At 38.2% G+C, this 7,915-nt stretch overlaps 1 pseudogene; it reads left to right on the top strand.

Moving 5' to 3' along the window:
• Positions 1–6,028: 6,028 nt before the first annotated feature.
• On the top strand, positions 6,029–6,760 carry LOC100468134 (annotated as a pseudogene).
• Positions 6,761–7,915: the final 1,155 nt, after the last annotated feature.

The following is a 7,915-nucleotide window of genomic DNA, read 5'->3' as shown; positions in this document are numbered from 1 at the left end:
ACAGAAAATTTGAAAGAACTGAAAGAAGACTAAAATGAGTTCCCAGAGAGGCACCTGGCTGGCTCTGTCTGCGGAACATGCAACTCTTAATCTTAGGATTGTAAATTCGAGCCCCATGTTGGGTGTAGAGATTACTTAAAAATAAAATCTTTAAAAATAAAAACATAAAATGAGTACCCAAAGACAAATGTTAATAATCTTCTATGTTTGCTTGCACACATTCTACCTTATTTATTTATATCAATCATCTATCTATAAACTATCTAACTTTATGCTGTACCATTTGGAAGAAATAATCAGATATTATGACACTTCTAATATTTCAGTATTCATCTCATAAAAATAAGGACATTTCCTACATGACTGTTAGCAAACTTAAGAAATTTGACATTAATTCGATGATATTATACAAATAAATGTATTTTTAATTTCCTCAAATGTTCCTCAAATGTCTTTCATAGATTTTTTCCCTAATACAAGATTCAATCATTTGATCTATTAGATGTATGCTTCTCTTTTTTCTTTTTTTTTTAAAGATCTAAAACAAATCCCTCAAACTTTTTTTGTTTTTCATGACATTGGACTTTTGAACACTCCAGCCAGTTTTCCTTTAGAATGTCCCACAATCTATATTTTTCATTTTCCTCATAATTAAATTCTGGTTAAACATTTTTGGTGAAAGTTCTACAGAAGTGTAATGATATATTTAATACTGTACATCAAAAGGCATATAATATCAGTTTACCTCAATCTTGGTTAAACTGGTGACCAACTAATTTTCCAGTTAAATGAGTATTTTCTTTTTTTTAAAAAAAAGATTTTATTTATTTATTTGACAGAGAGAGAGAGAGCTAATGAGAGAGGGAACACAGGCAGGGGGAGTGGGAGAGGAGGAAGCAGGATCCCACCAGAGGATCCTGATGCGGGGCTCGATCCCAGAACTCCAGGATCACTCCCTGAGCTGAAGGCAGACGCTTAACGAGTGAGCCACCCAGGCGCCCCTAAATGAGTATTTTCCTTTAGTAATTGTTAAGTCATCTGTGTGTTAATAACTTCAATACCCTATTCTCTAATAATATTTCACTTGATGATTTTATCATTCATTGATTATCCTGGCCTAAATCAATTGTGACATTGTTATTTATTAATTAGTATTTTTATTTTAAGAAGAACTATTTCCCCAAATTTGCCCTTCATTCGTCTCTCTTTTTAAAAATCTTTTGCACTAGGGACACCTGGGTGGCTCAGTTGGATAAGCATCTGCCTTTGGCTCAGTTCATGATCCCAGGGTCCTGAGATCGAGTCCTGCAATGGGCTCCCTGTTTAGTGGGGGGACTCCCTGCTTCTCCCTCTGCCTGCCACTCCTCCTACTTGTGTGTGCTCTCTCTGACAAATAAATAAATAAAATCTTAAAAAATAGTTGGGAAAAAATCTTTTACATTAAGTAGATTATAAATTTTTAAAAACAGAGGCTCCTTCTATTCTTCCATATGCCTTTGTTAGAGTAGCTTGTGTCTTGCTATATGTCCTAGATGCACTAAAAAATATTAACTAGATGCACTAAAAAATATTAACTTGATTGAAAGGTACAAACCAGAAAAACCAGAATCCTGCTTCATGTTACTAGTAACGTTTAATAATGAGTGTTTCCAGTACTGATAACTCATCATATGCCACACACTAGGCTGAACACTTTAAATGCATTATATTTTTAAATTATGACAACAATTATACAAAGTAGGAATTATTCTTAACTGGTTTACATAAGTTATAACTGAGGCCCAGAGAACTTAATCATCTCAGAGAAAATTATTGAATAATTGATTGCTGATGATCACATCAACTCCTAAAATCAGGGATTCTGTGATCTGACTCTGAGCTAAAATCTAGGCAGAAAAAAAAATAATTATTCCAAGTACAATAGCGTATTTAGGGTTCTGTGAAATTGAATGTTATAATGACCTAACCTATCTGATCAATGTAGACTACAGTTGAAGACGTATTAGTCTGCCTTTTTTTTTTTAAGTAGGCTCTGCACCCAGTGTGGAACCCAATGCAGGGCCCGAACTCACAACCCCAAGACCAAGACCTGAGCTGAGATCAAGAGTTGGGTGCTTAACCAAGTGAGCCACCCAGGCACCCCTAGTCTACTCTTATTCTAATAGTACCCAGGAAATAATTATATATGCCATTGATAGATATTCTAAATGTCTACCAGGCATCCTATATATCATATATATCATATCTCTTTAATCTCTATGTGATACCTCAAGTAAGTTTTAGTTTAATGTCAACAGAAACAAGGATGTGGATACAAAATCAATAGCTTTGAAAGAACTGCCAGACTATCTTCCAAAGTGGTCATATAATTTCTCATACTCAACAGCAATGAATGACAATTTCTGGTTTTCCACATCCTCTTCTGCATTTGGTATTGTCAGTGTTTGGGATTTTAGCCATTCTAATAGGTGTGCAGCAGTATCTCACTGTAGTTTTCATTTACTATTTTGGCTTCACTGGTAAATTCTACCAAACATTTCAGAAAGAATTAATACCAATCCTTCTAAAACTCTTCCAAAAAATTGAAGAGGAGAGAAGATTCCCAAACTCATTTGTAAAGGGTTTGTTATCCTGATAACAAAGCAAGACAAGGACACTACAAGAAAAGAAAATTAAAAGACAGTATCCCTGATGAATATAGATGCAAAACTCTTCAATAAAATACTAGAAAATGAAATTCAACAGCACATTAAAAGAGTTACACAACATGATTAAGTCAGTCTTATTCCTGAGATACAAGGATGCTTCTACCTATGCAAATCAATAAATGTGATACACCACATTACCAAGATGAAGGATAAAAATCATATAATCTTCTCAATAGATGCAGAAAAAGCATTTGACAAAATTCAACATCCTTTCATAATAAAAGCTTTCAACAAATTAGGTATAGAAAGAATGTACCTCAACAAAATAAAAGCATATATGACATGTAACATGATACGCAGGGAAAAGCTGAAATCTTTTCCTCTAACATCAGGAATAAGACAAGGGTGCCCACTTTCACCACTTCTATTCAATATAGTGCTAGAAATTCTAGCCAGAGCAGTTAGGCAAGGTAAAGGGGAAAAAAAGCCATCCAAATCCTAAAAGAAGGAGTAAAATTGTCCCTATTTACAGTTGACATTATCTTATATAGAGAGATTCCTAAAAATTCTACAAAAAAACTGTCAAAACTAATAAATGAACTCAGAAAAGTTGCAGGGTATAAAATCAACATACAAAATTCACCTGTGTTTTTATATACTAACAATGACCTATCCAAAAATACCCCAAGAGCACAACCCCATTTACAATAGCATCAAAAAGAATAAAATACCTAGGAGTAAATTTAACCCAGAAGTTAAAGATCTGTACACTGAAAACTATAAAACATTGATGAAGCAACATTGAAGAAGACACAAATAAATGGAAATATATTTGGTGTTCATGGATTAGAAGAATTAACGTTGCTGTAATGTCCATTTTACCCAAAGCAATCCACAGATTTAGTGCAATCCCTTTTAAAATTCCAGTGGCATGTTTCATGGAAATAGAAAAAAATAATCCCCAAATTTTTATAGGACCACAAAAGCTCCCAAATAGCTAAAGCAATCTTGAGCAAGAATAATGAAGATGGAGGCCTCACACTTACTAACTTGAAACTTATTAAAAAGCTATATTTATCAAAACCATATGGTACTGGCATTAAAACGGATACATAGACCAATGAAATAGAAAAAAAGAGCTCGAAAGTAAACACACACATATATGGTCTACTAATATTTGACAAAGGAGACAAGAATACTCAATGGGGAAAGGGTAGTCTCTTCAATAAATAGTGCTGAGAAAACTTGATACAAAAGAATGAAATTACACCCTTATCTTACATCATACACAAAAATAAACTCAAAATGTTTTCAAAATTTAAATATAAAACCTGAAATCATAAAACTCCTAGAAGAAAATATAGGGGGTAAGCTCCTTGACATTGGTCTTGACAATGATTTTTTTTTCTTTGGATTTGACAACAAAAGCACAGGCAACAAAAGCAAAAATAAACAGGCTGGACTACACCAAACTAAAATGTTTCTGAATAGCAAAGGAAAAAATTTAAAAATGAAAAGGCTAATTATGGAATGGGAGAAAATATTTGCTAACCATACCTGATAAGGGGTTAATATCCAAAATATATAATGAACTCATATAACTCATTAGCCAAAAAATACAACCATTTAAAAATGAGCAAGGGACCTAAATATACATTTTTCCAAAGAAGACATACAAATAGGCATAGGTAGAAGAAAAGGTACTCAACATTACTAATATTCAGGGAAATGCAGACGAAAACCACAATAAGATATCACCTCACACCTGTTAGAATGGCCATTAACAAAACCTCAAAAGATAAGTATTGGTGAGGAGGCAGAGAAAACCTTGTGCATGGTTGGTGGGAATGTAAATTGGTTCAGCCATTATGAAACACAGTATGGAGGTTCCTTTAAAAATTAAAAATAGGACTACTATACAATCCAGCAATCCCCCTTCTGGGTATATATTGAAAAGAAATAAAATCACTATCTCAAAGATATCTGCACTCCCATCTTTATTGTAGCATTATTCACAGTAGCCAAGGTATGGAAACAACCTAAGTGTCCACTGAGAGATCAATGGACAAAAAAATGTGAATACACACACACACAATAGAATATTATTCAGTCTTTAAAAAGAAGGAAATCCTGCTCTTGGGAGAACATAGATGAACCTGGAGGACATTATGCTAAGTGAAATAGGTCAGACACAGCAAGGCAAATATTCTATAATCTCACTTATATGTGAAATCTAGAAGGGGGATTGCTGGATCATATAGTAGTCTTATTTTTAATTTTTCAAGGAACCGCCATCCTGGGATGAAGCTATCTAGGTCACATCAGCTTTATTACTAACTTCCGGTGGGACCACGGAAAATTCTCACCATCTCTGTGTCTCAGTTCCCTCATTTGAAAAATAAGCTTAGTAATACTTTCAAATAGTCCTCATCTGTATTCCTAGAGCCCCCTGCTATTGCTATTTATTTTCTAGGTGAAAGGCATAGATGTTGTTCAGGATTACACTGACAGAATCAAGAACGTGAACCCAAAGATAAGTGAAATTGTCAAATACAGATGAGCTCCTTCACACATACAAGGAGATGGGTTTCTTGGGTATCCTGTTTCTTCTTTGGCCACTCATCCCCAGTCCATCCCAGTATGCAGCTTCTTCCTTTGTGTCCCTCCTTTACATTCTCATGACACCCCTAAAAGACTGCTAATTCTTCATGGTAAACCCTTTCATGTAATTCTTCTGTTTCCCTACCACAGTAGAACTTGAGATGCTTAAGGAGAAGGATCAAGTTATGCTGGCTTTTACCCATCTAGCATCCAGAATACTTCCTGAATCTTAACGTAGAAGAAAACTAAAAATAAATCTAATGAAATTTTTTAAAACTTAGGAAATTACTGGAAAATGAATTTAGAAATAATATAGATATAATCAATTCTCTTCTGCTGTATTAAATATTTCAAATATATTCTTGAATTTACTCCTCCCTACACTCGAAATAGAGTGTATTATTACCCTTTTCTCATAGAAGATTACTGGGACCCAGAGAACTTCAGGATCATGTCCATGGTCCCAGGGCAGGTATGTGTAACAAAATGAGCAAGGATATAGGCAATCTCCAAGTGTCTATGGACGATGTAAGAAAAAAAAATATCTTAAGAGAAGAGGCTACAGATACAGCTTGCCAACACGTTATGCCAGTAAAATTATTTTAGGATCAGAGGAAGGGTCTTTTGGCCTCATTTTCAACAAGTGGCCAACTCCGGTAGTGCAGACAAAGGGGCAGCCCCAGAAGTTCTTAGAACCGGAGCGCTCCCCGGGCATACCCCCCTTCTCCACCCAGCACTGCAGGGTGACCACTTAGCCAGATTTACACTTACGGCTGAGGATGCCACGGTCAGGAGAAGGAAAAGGAAAAGGAAAAGGACTGCCGCCCAACCGCAAAACAGAGTGGCCCAGGGATCCCTGCTTCCCGTTCTCCCCGCCATCCACCTCCACCCTCATCCTTACTACCCCCTCACCAGCTCAGCCACGGGTCCTGGAGCCCAGAGCGTACTGCTGCGTGTTAGTCCAAGCCAGGGTCAAGAGCCTGGCTGCGGCGAACAACACTGCTGAAAGAAAGCCGGCAGGCTGTCCAGTGAAGCGGGCTGCAAAGAACACTGCCGTATACATAGCCCTAGCGCCCTCCCAGTCCCTCAATGAGATGGACCTGGGCGCGCAGCGCGAGCGCTGGGAGACGTTCAGGAAGCGACGGGGCCTCAGCTGCGAGGGTGCCGCCAAGTTCCTGCTGCACACCTTCGAATACCCAGGCCTGGTGTATCACACGGGAGGCTGCCACTGCGGCGCGGTCCGCTTCGCCGTCTGGGCCCCCGCAGACCTGCGCGTGGTGGATTGCAGCTGCAGGCTGTGCAGGAAGAAGCAGCACCGACACTTCCTCCTCCCGGCCTCGCGCTTCACTCTCCTGCTGGGCGCCGAGCATCGTCACCTATCGATCCCACACGCACCCCGCGCTGCACAGCTTCTGCAGCAGGTGCGGGGTGCAGAGTTTCCACGCCTCTGTCTCTGACCCGGCGAGTATGGCGTCGCCCCGCACTGCCTGGACAAGGGAACATTTTCCTAGAGGTAAAGCCCACAAACACGTGAACGCCCCCTTACTGTCCTAGCAGTACACGATCAGCTTTAATCAATTAAGCAAGTTTACCCTGTAGGTGTTCTATGTTTATTGCTCTAGAGGCGTGTGCTCCAAGTAAGCAGATCGTGGTCGTTGAATCTGTTTTTCAGGGTGGTGGCTTGCCCTGCAACCTCAGTTATCCAATGGGTTAAAAAAAAAAGTTGATTCAGTTTGTTCAGGGTCTTCTTGTTATAAGAAAGGGGGTGATGATTTCCAACCTCTTCACACAAGGGCGCTGAAACCGAAAGCCCTCATTTGTGGCCATTTTTGCAGTATGCTAAAATGAGTATGAGGCTGTGATTTAGAAATATCACGGTAGGGGGGTTTGGGTGGTTCAGTGGTTAAGCCTCTGCCTTTGGCTCAGGTCCTGATCCTAGGGTCTGGTGATCTCCTCAGCCGGAAGCCTGCTTCTGCCCCTCCCCCTCCTCCTGCACGCGCGTGCCCTCTCAAATAAATGAACAAAATCTTAAGAAAAAAAGAAATATCATTGTAAATTTCAGAGAAACAGAAAAGATGAAAGTCTCAGAGGCAGAGCAGGAGTAAGTAGGGTGGGCGGGTATAGGGGTGATTTCTTGAAAGGCTAGTGTTACTATTTAAAAGATCTTGTATGTATGTTATTTTGAGAAAACTAAAGACTAGGTGATGCATTTTATATAAAAATAGTCTGTAGAAATTCTATGTAGAAAAATACATAAAAATAAGCTTAATTTCAAGAAGATTAAATAAATGCTTAAACATACATACAATTCCTAAAAGTTATTGCCTCCCTTTTTTTTAAGTTTTTTGTTTTAATTCCAGTTAGCTAACACACAGTGTTATATTAGTTTCAGGCAGGTGTACATTATAGTGATTCAACAATTCCATACATCACTCTGTGCTCATCACAAGTGTATTCCTTAATCCCCATCTATTCAACCCACCCCCCCACCCTCCTCCTCTCTGGTAACCATCAGTTCTGTATAATTAAGAGTCTGTTTCTTGATATGTCTCTCCTTCTCTCTTATTTTTTCCCTTTGCTTACAAAGGGAAAAATTTCTTACATTCCACATGTGAGTGAAATCATATGGTATTTGTCCTTCTCTGACTTATTTAGCTAAGCATTAT

The sequence above is a fragment of the Ailuropoda melanoleuca genome, chromosome X (assembly GCF_002007445.2).
Source record: "Ailuropoda melanoleuca isolate Jingjing chromosome X, ASM200744v2, whole genome shotgun sequence".
NCBI classification, from domain to species: Eukaryota; Metazoa; Chordata; class Mammalia; order Carnivora; family Ursidae; genus Ailuropoda; species Ailuropoda melanoleuca.
The sequence above is the reverse complement of the archived record's forward strand: the minus strand, read 5'-3'. Positions and strand labels throughout refer to the sequence as shown.